Raw genomic sequence first — 26093 nt, 5'->3', positions numbered from 1 at the left:
TTTGTGTAAAAGGTCATTCCTTTAAACGCATTTTGTAAACATCTTTAAATACTACTTAAATACCATTCTCAAAGCGCTTAACGTTTAATTACTGTATATTATTAACATGTAATAAACCTTCTTGTTAAATGTGAATAACACAAACTTAAACTCCTTAAAGTATATCACACGGACATTTTATCCGATATTTATAGTTGAAATTCAACCAAAAATGTATACCTGGTGTAGACCAAAAATAAATGTTTATTTAACTATTGTGTTAATCAGTTTACATTTTGTTTTTATTAGGATAATGCTTTAATTTTCATTATGCACAGCATAATAAATAATTTGAGATTACGGTTCTATGTGAGTAGAACATTGATCAAAAACTGATTTTAGAAATGTCAGATAACATTTTATTAAATTTTATTGCAAGTAATATAGTAATTCCGACACTTACTAACGTCGTTCTAAAAAACAACGACGTAACGCAATGCCAAAACGCATTAACATATACGCATCTCTCTATGCCCAATGATCGATTCCCCAACCTGTATAAAAACAACAAGTAAAATCGATTCGTTTCAATTTGGTTTATTGATTTATTACTATGACAATACAAAATAACAATTTTTCTTTAAAAATACAGCAAAATTATCTAAGGTGTATTCCACTAAATTCCAAATAATTATAATTAGGAACACTAAATTAAGAACTGAGGAATAAAGTGCTTCTTGGATATCAGTCACGTTTATCATCATCGACGCTACAATTGAGGTAGAAATCATTAAGTGCACCTGTAAAAAATATAAGAGTTAGATTAAACTCAAAATTTAAAGAGAGCATTCAGTTATAATCAAAAGCCAAAACATATATTACTTCTTATTTTCGCTTTGGTAATTAAATGCAAAACTTTAAAATGTTGATGTTTCAATAAACCAAATTTAATGATTAGGTTCGAAATGTTATGTTAGTTATAACCGACGTTGGCATGTGTATATTTCCAATTAGAGGTGTAGACGATGAAGGTGAAGGTGGTTTTTTTTATAATACTTAATGTTTTAAATGATTATATTTAAGGAAATTATAGGTCAATTACCATTTGATTAATTTTTTACAATATATGGCTGACTTATTAAACCAAAATTACAACATGTGTAAGCTATTTTTTCAATAAGATACCGATTTTAAAAATTATAATCTTAACATTAATTCCTATATATTAATATTAAATATAAATAAATAATATCTTTATTTAGAAAAAAGCTACATTCAATAAAAACATAAATTAAAAATAAACTAAAAGTATACGTCGGCCATAACTGTATCAGGACATTCCAATTTGTTCTTGGATGGTCTCGGTAATCCAGAAACAGTATCCCGGTTCCAGAAATATCCTGTCAGAGGTAGACCATAAATTTAAACTACACTTAACCTAAACATTATTTCCTTGCCCCACTTATTAAAAGCACAGTTAATTGTTGTTTGCCTTATAATAATAAAAATAATGTCGACTCAGGTTGATTGAGTCGGTTCGGTTGCAAGCAGCCGATGACACACATTTAGAACTTGATTGACCTTGCTGACCAGACACATTGGTCCCCCCGTGTAACACTTAGAAATGCTTCGGTAGTTCCAAGAAGCTGTAACCAGTATCCCGGTTGGCTCAAAAATACCAACAGATAAACCCACAATCAAGATGATGATTGGAGCGGAAACCATGCATTCTATAGTAAAACTCAATAAACTACATAATTAAAATAACATAACAAAATAACAAACACAATATTACTTATTCATGATAAATTTTCTCAAGAGGCCTCTGAACTGATTCAGAGGTTATTTTGATGTTAGCAGGCAAGTTGTTAAATAGAATTAAACCTTTGTACAGAACTGAATTATGCATTTGGGTTGTGTTACATCTGTCGACCAGTATGAAGTCTATACGATTTCTCGTATTATAGTTATGTATATCTCCAAAAACTCTTAATTTATTACAAATATAATTGGGGAGCATCTGATGTTTTAATTTAAAAATAAACAAATAGACCTTATATAAAATTATTTGATGTACAGACAACATATCTAGGACACCCAACATAGAGACAACAGGCGTGTAACGATTACAATTTAGAATCAGTCTCATAGCCCCATTTTGAATTCTTTACATTTGGTCAATTCTATACTGTGGCAAGTAAAACAATAATGTAGGACAGAACTGTAAATGAGGAAGAGCAATGGCGTTGTAAAGTTTTAATTTGATGTACATTGAGATTTTTTTTTCTTGTAATAAATCCAACTTTTTTTGAAAATTTTCTCACTACATAATCTGCAAAGTGTAAAAGACTTAGAAAATCGGCTCATGCAGGGGTTGATAGAGGACTTTTACAGTGGTTTACACAACAAAGAAAGAAAAACGTTCCATTAAATGGTTCTATTCTTCAAGAAAAAGCTAGCAAAATGGGTAGTAAAATTGAAGGAAAAACTTTTGAATGTTCCAGAAGCTGGATTGAACGTTTTAAGAAGAGACACTGTATTACTGGAAGAAAAATTATTGGTGAGTCTGCATCAGTAGACATTTATGTTGTTATTAACCAGTTGAACTGGTTTACTACTGTTTGGCCTGATCTTCGTAAGTATTACAGCAGTAATGACATTTTTAATGCTGACGAGACCGGACTTTTCTATCAACTAACCCCAGATAAAACTTTAAAATTTGTTGGAGAAACCTGTGCTGGCGGAAAACTTTCTAAAATTAGAATAACAGTGCTAGTCGCTGCAAACATGTCTGGAACAGAAACAAGAAAGTTGCTTGTTATCGGTAGATCCGCCAATCCTAGATGTTTTAAAAACAAAATGTTGCCAGTTAAATACAGGGCAAACAGTAAGGCTTGGATGATATCTAATTTGTTTACTGAAGACCAGTGGGTTGCAGAGTTACAGAAGAACAAGAGGAAAATATTACTTTTAGTCGATAATTGTCCAGCACATCCCGAAGTTCCTCTAAATCAAATTAAATTGGTCTTTATGCCTCCTATACCAGTTCAAAGCTGCAGCCTATGGATCAAGGAGTAATTAATTCATTGAAGAGTCATTACAGAAAAATAATGATAATAAAAGTGATACAGGCAACTGATAATGGACAAGATTTTTCAGTGAGTCTTTTAGATGCTGTAAAGTTCATACATCTAGCTTGGCAGGAGTGCAAAACCCATTGCAAACTGTTTTAAGCATGCAGGATTTTTTAAAACGGAAGATGAATTTGATTCAGGCGATGACTTGCCCCTAAATGAATGATTAAAAAAACATAGTAATCAAATAAATACTGACATTCAAAGATCCGTTGAAGAGGAAATCAGAAAAAGGATAAATGACTTTGACTAGCAAAAATTCATTTCTTTTGATGACCATGTTAGTTTAACCGAATCTAGAATAGAGGAGCAGATTGTCTAGTCAGTTTCAAAAGGTACTATAAAACTAACTTTAGAATAAAACTAACCTTTTGTCTTTTATTTTTTTTAGCAGTAAATGTAGAAGTCGGAAGTTATGATGACGAAAACGATCAGGAACCTAATGAGGATGTTGAAATAAATATTACATTAATTAGAGAAATGACGGAAATACGCACTTTTTTGCAATCACGTGAAGTTCCAAAAGAAGTCTGGAATAGTTTTTCTACCTTAGAAGGATATATAAGTAACATAAGTTTTTTAAACAGACTTATACAAATCAAGATTTCTCAGTACATATACTAAGTAGTTACAGACTCGTAGATTCTGACTTAGTAGCTATGTACATATTGTAAATGTGTTATAAAAACTGTATGTGCTATTTATCCTTATAATAAAAGCCAGTTATAATCTTTATTTTATTTAATAATTAAAATACAAATACATACATATTCTTAAATTAACATCATGCTGTTTTTCTTTTAAAGTGAACTTCGGATATAGTGAACCTACGAGGGCGGGTCAATAAGTCCGTGACTTTTTGAATTTCCCGCCCTTTAATGGAAATAGCAACTCTGCTCCTGTCAACAGAGAACTGTCAGTTGACGCCTGTCAAAATTTAAACAAGCTGCGTCATTTACTTTGTGTTTGACAGCTGTTGATAGCAGACTACCACTCGTTTTGAGAAGAAAATGGAAAAAAGTGAATTTCGTGTGCTCATTAAGCATTATTTTTTACGGAAAAAAACCATCACTCAAACCAAGGCTAAGCTTGATAAATATTATGGGGACTCTGCACCATCCATTTTCATGGTAAAGAAGTGGTTTACTGAATTTCGATGTGGCCGTACAAGCACGGAAGATGCCGAACGTTCTGGACGCCCAGTCGAGGTCTCTACATCCAAAAGAATCGAAAAAATTCATGATATGGTTTTAGCCAATCGGAGATTGAAAGTGAGAGAGATTGTGGAAGCCATAGGCATCTCACATAGTTCAGTAGTTTCAATTTTGAATGATCATTTGGGTATGAGAAAGCTTTCCGCAAGATTGGTGCCGCGTTTGCTCACAATCGACCACAAACGCAACCGTGTGACAATTTCCCAGGAGTGTTTGGCGTTATTCAACCGTAATATCGACGAATTTTTGCGTCGTTTCGTCACCGTAGACGAAACGTGGATCCACCACAACACGCCGGAGACCAAACAGCAGTCAAAACAGTGGATTTCTCGGGGTGTATCGGCGCCCAAGAAGGCAGAGGTGGGTTTGTCAGCCAATAAAGTCATGGCGACCGTTTTTTGGGATGCACGCGTTATAATCCACATTGACTATCTTCAAAAGGGAAAAACAATCAATGGAGAATATTATATCAACTTATTGGATAGATTCAATGAGGAACTGAAAGAAAAAAGACCACATTTGGCCAAAAAAAAAGTTCTTTTCCACCAGGACAATGAAAGGGTCCACACATGTGCAGTTTCCATGGCAAAAATCCCTGAATTAGGTTACAAATTACTTCCTCATCCACCCTATTCTCCAGATTTAGCCCCCAGTCACTATTTCCTATTCCCAAACTTAAAGAAATGGCTCGGCGGAAAGAGATTTGACTCCAACGACGAAATCATCTCTCAAACAAATGCCTATTTTGATGACCTCGACAAATCATATTTTTCCGAAGGGATAAAAAAATTGGAGAAACGTTGGACTAAGTGTATAGAACTCAAAGGAGACTATGTTGAAAAATAAAATAACTTTTTATATAAAAACCTGTCTTTTATCCAAAAAGTCACGGACTTATTGACCCGCCCTCGTATTTTGATGTATTTTTTAAGTTCACTATATTCGGAGTTAACCGTATATACAAAACCACATACCAGAAGAGGTTCAAGAATTGCATATTTTTTCAGACGGTTGTCCTGGACAAAACCGAAATAATACTATGGTTCGATTTTTGCTGGCTCTTCAGGAAACTGGAAAACTAATGGAAAAAAATTATTGGAAACTATTTTCGAATTCGAGGACACTCTTTCCTTCCTTGTGACCGCAATTTTGGTACATTAAAGAGATAAGTCAAAAAGCACGACAGAGCTTATCTTCCAGAAGAATACGAAAGCATCATTTTAATAAGTAGAATCACCAAGCCATTTGAGTTTAAAAGGATCTCGTACCACGATATTATTGACTACAAAAACTGGTAGCCACAGTATTACAAAAAAAGCTGTAAGCCTATCGAAAAGAGAAATAACAATGTATTCAGTGTTTCAAAATATTGTGAATTTACGTTTGATGCTATAACTCCAGGTCATGTAACAGTTTCTGGCTTCATTGGCGGTGCATTTCCTCCAGTTTTAAACTGGTTAAACCGAACGTAAGGCCAAAGCTTCCAAATGACAAAGCCTATTCCGAAGCAGTACCTATTAATGACAAAAAAATCCAGGACTTAAAGAAAATTCTACAATACGTTAGTGGTGAAAATTTGGCATTCTTTTACCATATTATTTCATGGAATGTTACTACTTCTGAAACTATTGAATAAAATTTATTGAGTTCATCTTTATTGTACTAACTCTTTTATTATGCCTTATATTTCTTAAAATGCAAAAAAACAAAATAAAATAATAAATAAAAAATAAAAAGTTTCGAAAACATCTACTGAGTGGAAGAAGGGTCTAAAATCATTAAATATTTTTGGCAAAAAGACCAGTGTTCAATGTCGTTGTAAATGTTATTTTTCTATAAAATAACTTCGAGTTAATTAATAAACAAGTTACCTCTGAATACTATCACGAAATTCTCCTTCCTAATTGAAATAATTATTTTTTTTTATTTCCTGAAAGATGTGTATTTTCTCACTTAGACCGTTCTTCCACTCACCGATTCAATTATTAATGATTAATCTAAATATAGTGCAAAATAGTTTTGGTTAGTAAACGAATTTCACTCTTTCTTTTGCTTTATAATAAAGAATGCATTTCAGTTTTTGCTAATTATAATAATTTATTAAATTAAAAATTTATTAATTTTATTTTCTTCTGTTAAAATTAAGTAATCGTTGGCAACATATAATACTAACAGTGTTTATCAACAAAAGCATCCCTCTGCCCCCTGTGTAGATGTTGCGCTCAATCCAAAGCAGCTAATATTTATTCTAGTGTATTCAATATTCTAAAAGCCAAAGCGATATTAACCATCTCCAAAGAAAAATTAGGACACTGCTTACTCAACTCAAAAATTACCACTCAAAGAGAGTTGTCACAAGAAACCATACTCCCTCAGTACAAAAAATGGTCGCAGTGTAAAGGGTCAACCTGGGCCAGACCCTAAATTATCCAAATTGAAACTTAGTGTCCACCCAGTTAAATCGTAGAGAAATGTGGTAAGAGAAGTTTGAAATACGATACGTGCGTTTTGTTCAGTTGCCCTTTTTTTGGCATTTGTACACGTTTTTCTAATTCTTAGGGTCGTTGATTTCATTGACTGTATAAAATATAGTTTATCAATTTTTTGTCAAATGCTTAGGAATAGTAGTACCGTAAAGTCGGGTGACTTTAACCCAGTTTTAAAGTTTGTCTAAATTTTTTTATATATAATATCACAAAAAATGCAAAATTTTTATTTGAGTCTTAATGTATTTAATTAAACTATCTACCTAACAGTATGTAACTAAGTTCTATTTCAAAAAAATAAAAATAAAAAGTGGGTGTGCAATGTCACCCTCAAGGATCGGGTGACTTTGTTCCATACAATATTTTGTGCTTATTTAGGTTTATTTTAAAGGCTGAGGCAAAAACACCCATTCGGATGGATATATTTGACTCATTTAAAAAATATAATTTGATTTTCTTAGATTTTTAGAGAAGGTATGTTTGGTAAAATATAATTATGGCAAAAAAAATAAAAAAATATGAAAGCCAACAAATTTTTTTATTTGAACAAAGTTTTAAACATGAACTTATGATAGATGGATCTCCACAGACATAAAAATATTTTTTATGAGGAATTTCGTAAAGGCTGTTCATGCCACTTCCAAATATTTTTTTAACATGGACCATTTCTAAAATCCAGCCAAACCGAATGTCCTTGGCATACCCATTAAATTTGGCAGGAAAAGAATCTAGAGAATTGGGTCCGGTAACAATTACGTAGTCACCAATAGAAAAAAATTCTTCATTTTCTGACGAATTATCCATGTAAACTAAACTGGAACTAGAAATACTTATGTCTAAATCCGATTCATATTTTGTTTTCTTTTTTTTTTCGATTTTCGATAAGCCGCTGGTTCCAGGCTCATTAGCATTTACAACTTCAATCGGTTCAGGCATATTATCTATTTCTGCAAGAAAATTATCAATTTCTTTTTCAGCAACCTCCAAGGTCATCTTATCTATATTTTCCCTAGAATTCAGTGTCTGTATGTTATTTTTCTTATTTTTATTTATGTTTGTTTTTTCCTTTTTTTCATTTTTATTTTCATTTGTTTCTGCTATCTTGCGATTTTGAAGATCATCTGAGCTGATACTTTTTCTAGCAGTTACCTCAATTTTCCGTCTGCGTTCTTGTTTTGGTTCAGAGTTTATTCCTCTATTTTTTTCCAAAAAATTAATAACCACATCACTTACCCTCGCTGCTATTTCGACGGGATTCTGCTGATTTCTGTTGTATCTTGGAATTCTCTCTAACACTTGTTGTTTGTCGAGTGGGAAAATTCCGCATTTTCGGAAGTTGTTGTCAAGATTTTTTCCACCCTGTTTACTAACAGCCTCCACTAGCTTTTTAAGGAGTTGAGGAAAAATGCTTTTGGCGATGGAGCCAGTATTGATGTTATTGTGGGTCTTAAAATCGAGTAGAATTTTCTGCCAAGCTACCTTCATAGAATGAAAATAGGCTACGTCTAGGGGTTGCATTAAATGGGTGGAGTTGGCAGGAAGACACAAAAATTAGATATTTTCTCGTTCGCAATTCTGAATAACTGTGGGTGAAATATGGGAGGATAAGTTGTCGCCTATAATCACTTTTTTCCCAGGAATATTTTTTAATTTGGGCAGAACTAATGAAATAAACCAGTCTTCAAAACACAACGAATCAAACCAAACGCTCTTGAATCTGTTATATCGCGAATTCTCTGGTCCATTTTCTATCCAGGTTGACCATAGCTTGTCTGATTTATATAAAACGTAGGGAGGACGCACGTCGCCAGCAGCGTTACCGCAAAACATAATGGACACCGCAGATTTGCTAGTATTTAAGACCCTCTCTATATATTTGGTCCCGCGTTTGGTCAGAACACTTTTACGACCCGGATCGTCACTTTTAGGTTCGATTCGTTTCGTCATAGTTCCAAATACAATTTGGCGAAACCTCCTTAACACGTTAGCATGTTAGGTATTAGTTATTCACATGCCGCTTGGCCGCGCGCGGTGATTATCTGGCTTGACTTAAAACATTTGTTGGTCGCTGGCGGACAAATCCCTGTATAAACTACTATTAGTAGGAATAGCTTGGCAAATAACGAATGCTATGGTTTGGTGGTTCGGAGATACAGGCATCACTAATGGTATTTTAGGTGCATAGAGTAGTAAAAATTAAAATATTAAAAAATGTAGTAAGCTTTCCAAAATAAACGTATTTACACCAAGTTACAAATAGTAGACGTTTTTAAGACAATCAAAATCTATTAATTGCTTACAAACCGTTTGAATAAAACAAAATGGAAAAGTAAAAAAATATATTTATATCAAAGTATCAATAGTTATTAAAAAACGCAAATAAAAACAGGTATTCATAAAAAAAATTCAAACTTAGAAATGGGTTGGAAAACAAGTAATACATGTAAATGGTTTGACGTCGCAAGTATCACAAAATGCGGTTAGTTTCTTCGCTTTTGCGGCTTTAGCTGTTCCTCCTGCTGCTAATAGCAGCTTGTAGCATTCTATACACCTCTGTAAATGTAAAAGGAATCTTTCGATTCCTTTTACATTTGTCTATTGTTTCCTTCATTATATGTGCTTCTTTTTTAATTTTTTTTTGTAACGGTTCACTAGTGGCGGCGTTTTCTTCCCAAAACAGGCTATTGATTAGTTCTTCACGGAATTGTGTAATCCAAATTTTAGATCCTGGATGTAAAGTCTTATATATAATAAAAGAATTAACCACAGCTGTTCCCATAAGAAACTCTATTGCAACCTTATGGTACCATTTAACAGATTTTCTTACAGGAGAAGAGTACGCTGACATTTGATCAGATAGATCAATTCTAGCCTTTGATCAGATAGATCAATTCTAGCCTTTGATCAGATAGATCAATTCTAGCCTTTCCAGAATTATAAACAATGATTCAAGCAGGTTTCATTATATTTGATTTTTTCTGTTCTTTTTTCCGGTATCTCTTATTTCTAGATCATGGTATGTTGAAAGCATTAAGACATCTCTCTTATCCTTCCATTTTGACACCTCTATTGCGTTTTCGTTTTCTGTTCCCACTATTTCACCCTTTTTTATTTTTGCATTTACAACTTCTCTGGGTAACCCCTTCCTATTTTTTCTTAGTGTTCCCAAGTTATGTGTTTTTTGCTCAAGTAGTTTTTTTGCAAGAGGCAAGCTTGTGTAAAAGTTATCATTTACAACTACTCTGCCGTTATCTAAATAGTTTTCACAAGGTTTTATTACAATATTTGGCATTTCTCATTAAATACTTTAATTAATCTTAATTTTGAAGAAACCAGTTGCTTGATTTATATTGTTACCATCTTGCTCCTTATCAATAATTTGCTCTAAGCAAGATTTTAAATCATCTTTATAAGTGTAATTCAGTAATGTAAGCAATGTAAGTCACAAATTACCTAAATCTGCATTGTTTACATTAAGCTGCCTCGTGTTCTGTGTTTATATATTCATGTGCTGCGTTCCAATATGCAGGTAAAAAAATATTAAACACCAAAAGCTTTAAATATGAGTGAAAGTGATCAAGAGGATGCAGAGTGCAAGATCTGCAAAAGGGAAGTTAGAGGTGATGACCAGGGACTTTTCTGCGAAGGTAAATGTCAATCGTGGTATCATGTCTCCTGCCTAGACATAAGCTCTCAACTGTATAAAAAAATCAAAGGCGATGTTGGCAAAATCCTATTATGGATGTGCGACTGCTGTAAAAAGGAACTTAAAGTGTTGATGACAAAGGCAAAAATGAGGACAGCACAAAGAAAATGTTTGGAATACTGGAAAATCTACAGGGTAAAATTGCACATATAGAAAATAAAATGCAAAAAAACTGCGCTATGGTTCTAGAAAATGCTGATTATAGGTCTAAAACTACAAATAAGGATGAACCAACAAAGAAAAATATACCTAGTATTTTAAAGCCAAAACAGATACAAGATGCGAAAAAAACGTTTTTGGATCTAGAACAAAAGATTAAGCCCGAAGCTCTGGGAGTTAAAATTTCAAGTAGGAAGGGGCTTTCAGAAGGTAAGATTATAATAAATTTTCCTTCTAAAGAAGACCTTATTGTTCTTAAGACCTCAGTAGAAAAAAATCTTACTGAAAAATATGATATAGTAGAGACTAGTTTGAAAAACCCAGATCAAAGAATCAAAATACCAGGTCTTGTAAACAAGTACACAGATAGGGAAATTGAAGATATGATTAAAAAACCAAATAATTTAATATCTGAGAATGATTACCTTAAAGTCACATTTATTAAAACGATTCAAAATAAAAACACTATGACCATCTATGCGGAGTGTGCTTCTAAAGTTTTCCATCATTTTATGTGCACTAAGAAGATTTATATAGGATGGGAGAGACTTAGTGTGTACGAAGATATTGGTTTGTTAAAGTGTTGGAACTGTCAACAATTTCATCACAAGGAAAATTTATGTACCCACAAACAAGCTTGTAGCAGGTGTTCTGGGGAGCATAATGTCAATGACTGTCAAAGTCGTATAGTAAAGTGTAAAAACTGTGAACTGAGTAATAATAAGTACAAAACTACACATAAAATAAATCATGAGGCTAATGATCCACAATGTCCGAGTTACCAGTACCCTTTGGCACGTGCAAAATCTAAAGTAAATTATAGATAACTTTGATCCTAGAAATTTTGACATTGACAATATTAAAGAAAACACACCTGAATGTATGCTGGTGATTCCGAGTGATTTGTCTGGTCATAAATTTGTGATAAAAAACTGTTAAATATAATGCATTTAAATATCTGTGGGCTAAAGTCAAATTAAGACAATTTATTAGTATTTATTACTTCATATAATCTCGCTTCCTATTATGATATAATAGTTCTCTCAGAATGTCATAATTTAGACACCACAGATGCTGTAAATATTTCTGGATATAGTATATATTATAATGAGGCACATTACAATTCATTTGATGGAGTAGTAATTTACTACAAAAATCATCTAAATCCTGCATTTTCAAATAACAAACTGCAATCAGGTAGTACTGTCACTACTATGAAAATTCGCATAGATCATCTAGATTATAATATATTCTCTACCTACCGATCCCCGTCAACCAATGTACTTAAATTTTTGGATGACCTTGATTTATTTTTTAAAAATTGTCAAAAATCTAACATAGATCTGTTTTTGGGCGACATAAATATAGATTTATTGAAAAGTAGTGATCAAAAAGTTATAAAATACCTAGCCTTAATAAATTCAATTGGATTTGTTTCCATGTGTAACAAAACTACAAGAGAAATTAGTAATACTTGTATAGACCATATATTTATGAGAAATAAAATGAAAGCCAAGGTAAAAAAGCCACATTTATTATTAACCACGACATTACTGACCACCTGCCTATTATGATACATATCTCAAGTCACGACAAAGAAAATATAAACAGCACTGACATAAATACACTAACAAAAACTGATTACACACGACTAAGAAATGAAGCTGAGTTAGTTGATTGGAATGCTATTTTAGCCATTAATGATCCAGAAGAAGCATGCAAATATTTAATAAACAACCTCACTGACATAATAAAAAAATCTGAAATAAAAACTGAAATAAAACTAAAATACAAAAGAGCAAAACCATGGATTTCTGGGTTAATTGTTTCTATTAAAAAAAGAGATAAAATGAAAAGAAATTTGAGATTAAATTCTACTGACGAAAATAAATTAGAATATACTAATTACAGAAATAAATTAAAAAGGTCAATTACGGTCATCAAAAATGAATACTATAAAAATCAAGTTTTTGAGCATGAACATGACATTAGAAAATTTTACAAATTAATTAATGAGGCCACAAATCAAAATGACAAAAAACCACAGATATTACAAATTAGAAAGCAAAATATGATTCTGACTAAAAACAATTAAATTGCTGATTATGCTAATGATTATTTTGTTAATATTGGTGCTCAAATTTCTGGTGCCCTTAATATCCCAGAAACGCCAACCCCTATAAAAGAATCAATTCCTAACTCTATGTATTTAAGACCTACAAATTCAACAAAAATAGTAAAACATATAAATTCGCTTAAAAATAATTACTCCCCTGGTATCGATCAAATTACTTCTAAAACAATAAAACTTCTATATATAAAACTTAAGGATCCAATTACACATATAATAAACCAAATTTTCAAAACAAGCATTGTACCATCTTACTTTAAGGCTTCTATCGTTACACCAATTCATAAATTAGAAGATAAGCTCGATATAGGAAATTATAGGCCAATAATCACGACTTGTTGATTTTTTGAATACCATTGACGGCATATCAGAGAATCAATTTGGATTTCTTGAAGGTAAGCGGACAACTGATGCAATGTATGAATTGGTAAAAAATGTTACTGGTAATTTAAAAGTAGGCAAAAAAACGATAGCTCTATTCCTGGACTTGCAAAAAGCATTTGATAGCGTATCCCATTCCCTCCTCATTAATGTCCTTGAAAGAAATGGTGTGCGGGGACCGGTTTTGAGCATCTTTGAGAATTATCTCACAAATCGTACTCAATTTGTCAAAATAAATAATATATTAAGCTCTCCCAAAAAAATTAAACACGGCGTGCCTCAAGGTACCGTTCTCGGACCAATTTTATTTATTCTTTACATAAACATGCTTTGTAATCTTAATGTGGGTGGGAAGGTTATAGCTTATGCTGATGACACGGTAATAATTTTTTCGGATAAAACTTGGGAAGGGGTGAGAGAAAAACTTAAGGTTGGTTTCAAAAAAAATAAAAATTTTCTAGATACATTCAAACTAAGTTTAAATATTTCTAAAATATATTATGTAGCCTTTTCACTTACAGCAGCAAATAGACCAAATTTTAGCAACATTAAAATAAATGATAACAATTTAATAAAAGAGCAAAACAAAATAAAATACTTAGGAATTATTTTAGATAACAATTTAAAATGGAACCAACATGTTATATATATTACTAAAAAAATCAGATGTCTAATTTATAAGTTTTATTTGCTTAGACAGTTCTTAAATAAAAATAATTTAATTGTAGTGTATAAGGCACTTGTTGAACCGTTGCTTAGGTATGGTATGTTGGTGTGGGGTGGTATGTACAGTATGAATATGGAACAGTTAGGGGTTATATAAAATTACATAATTAAAATTATTTAAAAAAAAACCAAAACTCTACCCTACTTACAAGTTATACTCAAAAGAAATATCTAATATAAGAACATTATATGTAATAGAAGTTTGTAATTATGTCCATTTAAATAATAACTTTAGTTGCAACATCATATCACATAACTATCCTACAAGAGGTAAATCAAACCAACTACATAATTCTATCTTATGTAAAAAGACTATGGAACAACATTTTGTAGATTATTTAGGGCCGAAACTTTACAATTTGTTACCTCACAATATAAGAACTATGGAAATCATGGGCACATTTAAGAAGAAATCTAAAGAATACATCTTATGTAACATTTTAAATTAAATTTTTTAGAAATTTTCTAGAAATTTTCAATAATAATTAAAAACGATGTACCATAAATCAAAATTAAGTTTATCTTGTGTATTATAAATTTATTAAGCGCGTTAGAAGTAACTAGAGCGTTTCGAAAATGAGGCAATTGTTGTAATTTTTAAAGTATTTGTTGTATTTTTCAAGCACATACAGGTACTGCGTACCTAGGTGCTAATATTTATATAGCTTTTCTATTTTGTTAGAACTCGATGTAAATTACTTTATGTTTCTATTTAAATATTAAATAAAAATAAAAAAATTAAATAAAAAAATAAAAGAATTTTCTACTGCCTCATTCTTTCCTGCATATACAAATACAGAATGGGTATATCCTTTTTGGTCATACATTTCAAATAGCTTTACTCCATATTTGTGCTTCTTTCCTGGTATATATTGCCTAAAATTGAGCCTACCGGGAAATGGTACCATGCTTTCATCGACAGCAATTATTCGTCCTGGCTTTATAATTTCTTTGAATTTAGAATTTAGATGTTGCAAGAGCGGCTGAAGTTTATGAAGACGATTGTTTTGAGCTAAAGGATCCTCATTATTTGAAAAATGCCAGAACTTTAGTATTGCCTGAAATCAGTTTCGGGACATAACAGGCGGAACGGAATAAAAATTATAAAAACTGTATTTTTATAATTTTTTATCTGACTCCAATATGCTTCTATGGAAGGATAAATCACCATACCCATGTAGAGGATGATTCCCATAAATGATTTTATGTCACCCTTATTCACCGGCTTCCAAACTGCTAAACGGCTTTTGGGTTTAAGCCGACCTTTTTTTTGAATGCATTGCTCAGCATTTCGGTTTGTTTCCAACACCACTATTTCCAACAAATCATCAGTAACAAACAGAAAATAGGAATCAATAATACACATATTTGTCAAATCAATATTGGAGTTTAGACCATGGCTACCACTAAAAATAAAGATTTTTTGGTTATCGCCAGTGACTTCTTTCCATTCGGTAGAGATGTTATTTGGTGTAGGGATTCCATCCCCTGAAGCTAGCGTAACCACTTCCTCTATATTCTCTAAAGCAGAACTTTCACTTTCGGAGCTTGAGGCAACATAATCGCAATATTTTATACTATCATCGCTGTCAAAGTCTTGATCGGATTCATCCGAAGAAAGATCTTCATCGAGATAACGCTGTAACTCCTCATCGTTCAAAGGTCTTCTTTTGTCCTAATTTTGTTTATAACCTGATGAACCAGGCAAATCCATAGCACCAATCTTAAAAAAAAATAATTAAAAAGTTACTTACGATAATACCATAATTGTCACTATAATACCTTTTATAAACCAGTTATAAGTTGATAATATTTCACAATCACGATAACAAAAAAAAATTAAGTTGGTAGCTGGCTGTCTTTTGGCAAATATGGAAAACGCGTATTATAACGACAACACGTGGACGCGGGCGGCCAAATAAATATTTACCCCAAACAAATCACTACTTCAACAAAACTAAAAAAAATATACTTTTCTAAGCCCTTTAAATATCTCAGACAAGAAAAAAGTGGGAGGCCGACGTCGGCGTGATATCAATGAGCCCGTCGATTAGTTCGGCAACCAACTGCACATGTCGTTTGCCCGCCGGCGGTACATGCGGCAGCTAAGGTGTTAAGTTCTTCCTCCAAATTATTAAAATATTCAGTTTCTTCATTTATTTCGGTCCGTGATCTTTTTATGCTACTCGCAAACCGTTGCGTTAGTGTTGGGTTTCTTAGAAGAAAAGTTTTAATCCATCTTTACAGGGATGTTTTCTGGAAACTGCTTCACCGTTCTGCCCTCGCGGTCTAAGTAGTTTTTAACTAAATATTTAAGGTCGGTTTCGTCGATGGGGAACCCATAATGAGAAAGAGTGCAAATATGTGAAGTAAATGCATCTTCTTCAATTTTTGTAAAAACCGGCTGACCACCTATTGATTTTATGTGACTATTTTTAATTTTTTTTTATTGTCCCAACTGGAACTTTAAATTGTAGGGAAGCCTTTTTCTGAGAGAGTTCTCCATTTTTTACTACTTCTACGGCTCTATTTAAAATCTTAGACAGGTAGGTATTTAAAGAAAATTTAAGTTTTAGATAGGCTTTACCTACGACTTACTTAGTTTAAAATATTAGAAACTTACCTATTTGTTATTAAACACAATAAACAAGGTATTCTTTCAATTAAGCCAAAGTTACCCGAAAATTGTACTAAACGGCACGCTGTCTAATGAAAGTCTAAAGGTACGGTCTGTTTTGGGCGAGTAATGAAGGCGATTAAACGATGCGTTTAATCACTTACGTCTAATCGCTTCTGGTGGTCTGTATTCGTAGATAGCGTCAGTATTCGCTTAGTCTCCAATCAATCAGTAGTTTTTTAAAAACCGTCCTAAAATGAGTACACGTGAACTTGTAATGGCAGCACAGTTGCTTATGGAAGAAGAAGCAAATGATGACATTTTGGTATTATCATTAATGCATAAAAGGCGTAGAAAGGTTCATAACATGTTTGTTCAAAGAAGAAAGGAGGGATGTTTTAGTACGCTGATAATGAGACATTTAATTGATGACGATATGGCGTTAACTTTACAGTGTTACTATTTTGCCAAGAGTTTGCAGACGGTAGCTCAGAATTATTGGAGGCTTGGGATTGTTCGAAGGTTCACTTATGACTGGCTATTAAAGAATATAATCTTGATTATAACTATTAAATAAGAGGGCGCCACTTAGTTTTTTTTTTATGAATGAAAGAAAACTAAGAAAAACACTTGGTATATAGGTTTCAATTAACAATTAAATGACCCTGGATAAAGTAGATTTAAAGAGGCAAAAAAAAATATGTTAACAATACAACCAAATTATATTTACACCAAAGATATGTATACACCTCATTTTCTAATCTGTTAAATGTTAATAAGTTATTATGAATTAAAATATGAATAATGTTGTTATGGTTAAATAAAATAGGTTTGTCAAAAGTAACATTTAAATTATGATTAAGCTACTAGGTAGATTTCAGCACTTGACAAATAAATTTCAATTATTAAAGTTTTTAGTAGATATTTGTATTACACAGGGGAAAGTTCATGAACCTTTTTACCTAAGGCATATTAGCCTTAACCGACTTATATCTACTTAACTACCAAAAAAAGGTACTGAAAAATACTGAACAAAAAATAACTAAAATTATAGATAGGAAATTGACATACTAAAATATGATATTGATTAAATATTTGTAGCAATAAATTGAAATTAAAGATATATTAGTAAAAATTTAAATAAGTGAGAAAAATCTATGGTTAGTGATATTTAAATAAATGGAATAAACTGGCCTGTATATTCCTCCAAGAAATGAACGGCTGGCCTTCAAAATTGAGGCTGTGAATGTATGCCATTTATAGCTTAGCTATCTGGACTGAGAATCTCTAATACTAGCTCTAACTCTGGCTCCAGCTCCACAGCTTACAGCAACTTCTCGGGGAAATCAAAATCTTGCAGCCATCAACAATTGAAGAAGAATAAAGAGGAAAACGGAAAAGTAAAACCCTAAAACAACGGTTGCCATTGTATTCACTGTCGATAAAAATGAATGGCGTTCAAAATGTGACACACTCACCTTGCTAAGTTTCATTATCTATCCATCAAAATCTCGGGCATCCTGCACCAGAATTATAAAATAAAGAGTTTCCTAAAGGAACAAGATTAAGGACTATAAATTATAAACCATATTGGCCACTTCCTGCTTCACAAATTTCGGAAATAAAAAACTGGCCTTTTACGTGCGCTTCTACCTGCGACACGGGAACAAGTCCTCGAAAAATTGATGCAGTACCGACTAAATAAGTTACGACCCCACCTCTCGCCTGAGCTGTCAATGTCAATCCAATCAGAGAAAACATCAATCAAGACCAACCAGAAGGGTGACGGACCGTCAACAGAAAGCATGAATAATAAAACCAGGAGAGTGATGCGTTACAGTAGTAATGTGTCATTGACAGTGTGAGTTTAAAGAAATCGATAAAAGAAGTTGACTGAAATTATTAATATAATTATTGAAATTAATGAAATATCAATGGAGCGTTAGTGAAAATAAGAAATAGAAAAATAAAACGCTACAACGAAACCAAATTCAGAGAATACTTTAGGCTTACTAGATATCAGTTTAATGAACTTTTTAACCTTGTATCCGCTGACATAAAAAAATCTCCTACTAAATTTGTTAGAAGACCAATTACAGCTAAAGAAAAGCTTGCTTTGGTGCTAAGGTATTTCATGGTGAGAATCTGTTGTAATAGATTAAACCGAATTTTCTTTTAGGTTCTTGGCTACAGGAGAATCCTATCGTTCCATGGCATTTAATTATAGAATTTCCCATAATTACATTAGTGTTTTGGTACGAGATGTTTTGAAAGTGCCATATAACACGTTAGTGCCCGTGTTCTCGAAACAGCCCTCGAAAGAAGATTATCTTAGAATAGCTGGGCAGTTTGACGAGAAATGGAATTTCCCAAATTACTGCGGAGCTATTGACGGAAAACACGTGCGTATTATTTGCCCACAGAACTCAGGCAGCTTGTTTTTTTAACTACAAGTCATTCTTTTCTATTGTGTTGCTGGCGATTGTTGACGCTAAATATAAATTTGTATGTATTGATGTTGGTTCGTATGGAAAGGAAGGGGACAGTAATATCTTTAATAAGTCGTCTATGTTTCATCTTGTCAATAACGATAAATATATGCCAGAGGACAAACCTTTACCAATATCAGATATACGATTACCCTATGTTATTCTTGGAGATGAAGCATTTAAACTCTCAAAACATCTTCTTCGTCCATATCCGCGAGATCAGGTTAACATTAATATACAAAAGCGTGTCTTTAATTACCGCCTGTGTCGAGCACGAAGAACTTCAGAAAATGCATTTGGATTACTGTGTCAAACATTCAGGATTTTTTACACGCCAATTGCTGTACAATCTTCCACAGTAGATCTTATAATAACCATTGCATGTTGCTTACACAATATGATAAGAACTTCTAGTCAAAGTTCTATAGAAGATATTGACTATGACATGCCCAAGGACAACATGATTAGATTAAATCCCTCGGGCGGAAATTCAACTGTTGAAGCATTTCAAATTAGAAATAGGCTTACAGAATTTTTCAATAGTCAAGAAGGCTCGGTGACCTGGCAGATAAAGCACGTAACGGCAACAGATAATTAGATTTAGTTACTCTGCAATCTTGAGTTAAATATTTTGTAATATTTTATTATGAAAATAGACAAATAAAACTATTACCTATCTAGACACACATTTTTTATAACTCAGTTAAATTATAATTACTAAAAAAATCTGCGGAATCGGTAAATGCTTGAGAGTCCTGGATATCACATGAAGATTCTGTTGTACTATCGTAATTGTAATGAGCTGATGTGAGAGAGGCACGTGAAGTGGAGGGAGTGGGACGGGATCCTGTTTGCGACATTTCCAATTCCATTCGAGAAATCAAGTCCAGTGTTTCTTTCTTTGCTTGGACTTGTAAATGAGGTGGAAAGGTGATAACTATTTCAGCCATACTGGCAAAAAAAGTTTTGATTGGATGGTTTTTGCCTGAAGAGGCAAATGATTCTTTTATTTCCTTAATTTTCCTTTTATTTCCTTTTTTTTCCTTTAACACGAGCTGTCTCTCGTTTTCTCTCTTGTTAAGTGTTTCCAAAAGCTGCTCATTACCAATATGTTTCTTCTTTCTTTGGGGGCCTTCATTTATCTTTGTATCAATTTTTTCCTGTACTATATGTCTCTTCTTTCTTGGTGCACCTTCATTTATACTTGTATCCAAATCTTGTGATTGTGGAGAATTAATTTCTGCCGTTGTATCGTCCTCTGCAATATCTTCCTTTTCTTCACCTGAAAAAACTTCTTGTGATGTGAAAAATCTTCTGTTCGGTTAATGTTTGCTTAGTTTCTAAATCACTTGATGCGCCTGCTTCTTCTTCTACTGACACATTGCATAAAGTTCTAAAAAACCATATATGACATAAGCTATAATAAAGTAGGTAGGTATATAAAAATGCTTTATTTTCTATTGGATCTGGTTTGCTCTAAAAAGTTAAGAGCATTCATGTGCACCCATGTAATTGTAGCCTTTGCTGAGGAACCAGTGCTTTGTTTCATATCCTTCTTCTTTTTCCAATAAACATCTTTTAAACTTTTCCACTAAGTCTTGCATTCAGTGACTGGAAATAATGTACGACATGAAAAAGTTCGAATTATATTAGTAGTTAATAGCTTAGTTTACACCAAAAAAAAACTATACTTGGATTTTAAATTTGTTGTTTCGAAAAAAAAACACAAATATACATATTGAAAGAAGTGTATAAAAATGATACGCAGTATCATTTTTATACACCTTACCTAATTAAAATGTAATTTATTTTGACACAAAAGCATATCCTATATATACAGGCAGTACTTTTGTTGTTTATTAAATTTAGTATTCCGAAGAAAAATGCAATGCCACAAATATGTATGTAAATATTTTATGGGAAAAAAAGTAAACAAAAGGAAAATAATGTTATACATTAAATAAACTTACCGCTTTTGTCTATGTTTTTTGATATTATTTTCCAAATATTATCCCGTACATTTTGATCCTTATATAATTTATGCTTTAAATTATACAATGCTGGATGAGTTGACACTTCGTAAATCAATTTTTCATCTTCCGCTTTGGAGAATCGAAGTCTGTTACCTTTGTTGGAGCTCATTTTGCAGCCACACTCGCGAGCGATTTAACCTTAGAACATTGAAAGGCTAGAAGTAGCATGCCGTGGAACTATGGGCAGGTTTGTTTGCTTGCAACATCTCTGATGCAATGATGCCAAATGCTTATAGAGAAATGGCAAAAATCACTTTATAATATCATAAAAATTTTCAGTTGTTTCCGAAGGCTCAAAACAATACTATTGCTCTCCTTTAATAAAATATCAAGCATTTTTTTAAAATAAATTTAATAAGATACTCTATATCGAAGTCAATATACGATAAATAAATGAAAATAAAGTACGAAGAAACGAGAAAACGGTAATGCCATCGCAACGCCGCTCGATCCCATTGTTTATGCCACCGATACAAGCACTCTCTACCAGTGACGTCGTCAACAAATATTTACCTGTTAAATTTTTATTAATTATTATAGAGTTTGAGTATAAGTAATATTACCATTTATGAGCTATTTATGTATTTTTTTAACGGACTTCGTTAGAGGAAAGTCCTAATAAAAGGCAGTATTTTTGTCAAAGCATTTTTATGGAAATTAAATATTTAATTAGTATAATATTATAGATTTCTTAATGAATCATGTTTTAAGACATACATTTTTAACATTTTGCAAAATTTCATTGTTATTGTTATATTGAACAAAACTCAGTTTTACATCACTTACTTTATATCACATAATATATACTTCTATGGTGCTGACTTTTTCAAAGGGACAGTATTGCTTCAGCGGAAAGAGTTAAAACTAGAAGGATGTTCAAATTGTGAAGGAGTTGCAGGTTCTTTATAGGTTATAAGATTTTTATTATGAGTATTTAGCCTGTACAATGGTTTTGAGACATTTAACAGTGACCTATATAATACCTAATACCAATTATTATATCATATTAATTTATACTAAAAAACAAAGCTTCTTAGGTAAGCTTCTATTCTTAGGTAAATAAAGACTATGTACAATAGATTAGATTTGATAGTTTATTAGTAGTAATATTCAAACAAGTACTTTTACAAGTCAAATAAAATATGTAGTATGTTGGGCTTTTTCGAAAATCATGTTATTATTTCTTAAGTATTTTAATAATGACTTGAGACATCTAATTCAATTTCTTTGGCGCAAATTTGTTTGTTGCAATCGTCGAATTTTAATTTTTTGTTCTTTTTTTTTTCCATAATTTGGTGACAAGTGATTTAGCTTTTGAAACGGTGGAATCATCAGTGCTTAGGTCCTCAGGATATTATTTTGATTTTACCCTGGAATAATATACATAAAAATATAGTATTACCAAAATTAAAAAGAAAAAATTTAAAAAATGTATTATGATAATCCAATTGATCAATAAAATGTATGTTATTATAAAGAATCTTTGTAATATCATACATTTGATTAATTCCATTTAATTAAACAAATATAACACAATAAAATACTATATCACTTTTAAATAAGATATATAGAATAGGATGATACATGGCATAAAACTAGTAGTCTATTTTGAGTGTATTTTTACCTTTTCCTTGGCAGAGTCAGCGAATGTATAGCAGTTAAACAAAAACGGCTTGGATGAGAAATAGTAATTGTTGACCTAGACCTAGACGGTAACAATTAATCTCAGATGCAGTTATTGTTGATGAATGATCAGATCTGTAATTATACAAAATTTGGTGTATCAAGAATATTAATCTATTTTAATTATCCATACTTGTGTATATTAGCTTCACTATTTGTACTATATACCATTTTGGAATCTAAAGAAGTTTTTGCACTCTTCAAGAAAACTACCCCTGCAGGTTTGAAGGGTAAATCACTTGGTAAATTAACTGAATTATCGGCTGCTGTGTTTTTAACCAGTGCATCAGAAATCCTAGTAAAAAAATATAAAATATAAAAATTTTACACACATACCTAATTTAATAACTATTAGGTATAAATAAAGCTTATATGAGTAACACTAATACTTTTTGTGACGATTTTTTTATACTAGAAAAATATATTTAAAAAAAAATTACCTTTAAGGTAGAGCTGATTTTTTTAATAAAGTCTGGCTACTGATAATATTATCTCCCTTATATAAGAAATCACTTCTAAGGATGTGATCTGAACAAACAAATATGTTCTTTTTAATTGTGTTGATTTCCATTAATGAAATCCATTGTTCCCTTTGGGCATATATTAGGCAATCTATAATAAGTATTTGATATTTAATCAAAAAGCAAAAAAAAATTACAGTAATGAATTAATAAGTGGTGCCAATTACTATATATATTATTGTAAGTTGCAATATGGTAAAACAAAAAAAATTATCGACCAAATTTTAGGTAAAGACAAAATTAACTTTATACATAGATGTCAATATCTAAATAAATTTCAAAATTCTTTAAAGGCAATAAAAATTAGTAATTTCATCTATTTACCTAATGTCTATATTAAAAAAAACATAACTATATATAGATAGGTACATGGGTATTATGCCTTCTTTCTGCCAAAACAACAAAAAAAACATAAAATCCTGTAATAAAACCAGGGACAAAATTCTAGTTTTATATTTTTTTATAGCCTATTGATAGATGAATATGTTCAAAAAAATATTTAGATTTAAAAATATAAATATTTTGGTATTTTACGCACACTTTCACATTCAAGTTTTTATTAGGTTTATATCTATAAGATCCCCTATTCTACGTTTATGATGATGGTTACCCCATGATGTGATGTTATGAAAGTATCGGTACTTACTTGTGAGAGGATCGGCTTGAATTACCTTTTTATCATGATGCGGCACAAACGACACAAGTTTTTGCCATCCTAGCAATTTAAAAAAACACTAAAATGTGGCCTTTTTCCTTTTTAAACTAAAAATTAAAGAAAATACACGAATCCCCAAAATAAACAAAAAGCCGTTTGACAGATGACACTACGCGTATGGCTCAGGCGCTAAAGCTCCGGTGTTGTCGCTTCAAATTTTTTAGAAGCCGTTTTGGGGATAAGAATGTTAATAATTTTGTTTATTTTTTGCTTAAGGATATTATATTTATTGCTAAAATAGGTTAATTGTAGTATTTATACTTTTTATTTTAAATTTTTCTATAAAATACAACACAAATAAGTTAAATTAACGTTATAATGGTTGTTAAAATATAGCTAAAAATTTCCTCCGTTGGAAATTTGCGTCGACTTGACAACAGAGAATCGGCAAATATGTTTGTAAACAAAACACTCCTCTTGCCCCTGTGCACATGTTGGACTCAAACAAAGTTGTTGTTTACTAATTCTAGCCTTTCAATGTTCTAAGGATTTAACAAACGCGCGCGTTTACTTTGCCTGACGACCAATTTTGCTTAAAGACGCGTCGTCTTGTGGCGACTTGTTTCGACTTGTCGCCTAAACCAGACCATTTCTATGATATGGCTATTTAACCTAATGACACGATTAAACGTCTCGTCTAATCGCCCCGACTACTCGCTCAAAACAGATCGTACCTTAAAATAAAACCCAAATTATTCGAATGCTTTTCGATCATAAAAATAGAGCAAAGAGTAGACACCCGAAATACATTTATGAACCTACGCTGCAGGACAAATTATATGACCTTCAAAATTTAAATATTTCGCTCGTCGTATAAAATATTTTTTAAATATGTGTGAAATGGAAGAAGAATGTGTTACTTCGTCATATATGTAGGTTTTTGCATACATTAAAAAAAATTTTAAGTTAATTTTGTTATATTTATTTTTACAAAAAAAAAGTATAACAAAGTGAGTCAAAGTCCCCCGACTTTACGGTACGTTACTCCTCCTGGATAATTAAATAGAAATGCACATCAAATCCTTATTAATAAATAGCAAGTTTATAAGAAAAAATCATAATAACAACTACACGTTAAAAGTGAAACCAGATAATTACTTATATAATATTATTGAGCCTGTTTCATGTATTTTATTTTCACGAACATAATGTCTTGTTAAAATAAATTGAGATAATCAATAGATGCTATAAGTGGAGTTTTATCCTCTAAAAGAATGTTTGGTAGACCGCATTATCTTAGATAAAAGTTAAAACAATAAAAACCTGAAAATTTTATTTAAACTGCACTATTCAGTTTATAAAGCATATTGTAGACAGCTCATAAAAACATATCTAATTTGAATTGTAAACAGTAAGATCTAACATTAACCATTCTGCTTCTAAGTCTATTTTTACCCAATATTAGCATATTATTATCAGGGAATTTTATAACATAAGTAAATAAGAGTTACAAGACTCGTGTAGGTTAAAAATTGATAGAATAAATAATAAACTACTGCCGCGATTATTAAGGTGAATGATGGCAAATAAAAATGTAAAACGTTACACTTTTCTCGCCAAAGTTTTATAAATAAACTAAACACTAAATAAAGACCTGATTTGCATACATTAGATGTATTATGTATTGGTGCAGTGATGCGACAACTTACTTGCTTTGGCAATATACACAAAGTTTAGTAGCAATTTGGTTGAAGCGTCGTCTCCTTTGTTATTACATACCCACTCTGTATGGCAATTTGAATGCAAATTTCAATGTTTTTCTTCAGCAGTTTCCCAAAAAAACCGTTGTTATATGGAAAGTATGCTACGCCGACACCGACGTTCGTAATAACAACTCCGGCGTATTTGTGGTTTGATACTCGTGAAGGGAACTGTTATAATGCGGCTTCGTTGGATTTTATTTTTAGCTAACAAACGGCGCCTACTGGCGTCGGTCATAGTGTGGGTGCGAATGTTTAGCACAATTGAAAATAACGATCTAAAAGTAACGGTAATAAAAGGGAAAGGATTGGAAAAGTTTTATTTTTATCCTTGGGATAACTACTTGAATAACGTTTCACGTTATTTATTTAATATTAAGACTAATAATATTTTTTTATGTAAAAAAGGTGTTGTGAGA

The 26093-nt window shown here is 31.8% G+C and overlaps 2 long non-coding RNA genes across 2 annotated transcripts; both read right to left on the bottom strand.

Moving 5' to 3' along the window:
• Positions 1 to 551: 551 nt before the first annotated feature.
• On the bottom strand, positions 552 to 26093 carry LOC126745803 (uncharacterized). The gene is made up of 2 exons (XR_007663684.1): positions 25624 to 26093; positions 552 to 779 (listed from the first exon to the last, which is right to left on the bottom strand). It is a non-coding gene; the product is annotated as an uncharacterized LOC126745803 (long non-coding RNA).
• On the bottom strand, positions 22122 to 25617 carry LOC126745804 (uncharacterized). Its single transcript, XR_007663685.1, has 5 exons — positions 23906 to 25617; positions 23179 to 23350; positions 22872 to 23033; positions 22680 to 22813; positions 22122 to 22425 (listed from the first exon to the last, which is right to left on the bottom strand). It is a non-coding gene; the product is annotated as an uncharacterized LOC126745804 (long non-coding RNA).

This window comes from Anthonomus grandis, chromosome 16, assembly GCF_022605725.1.
Source record: "Anthonomus grandis grandis chromosome 16, icAntGran1.3, whole genome shotgun sequence".
Lineage (NCBI taxonomy): Eukaryota > Metazoa > Arthropoda > Insecta > Coleoptera > Curculionidae > Anthonomus > Anthonomus grandis.
This window is presented reverse-complemented; position numbering and strand designations above follow the sequence as displayed.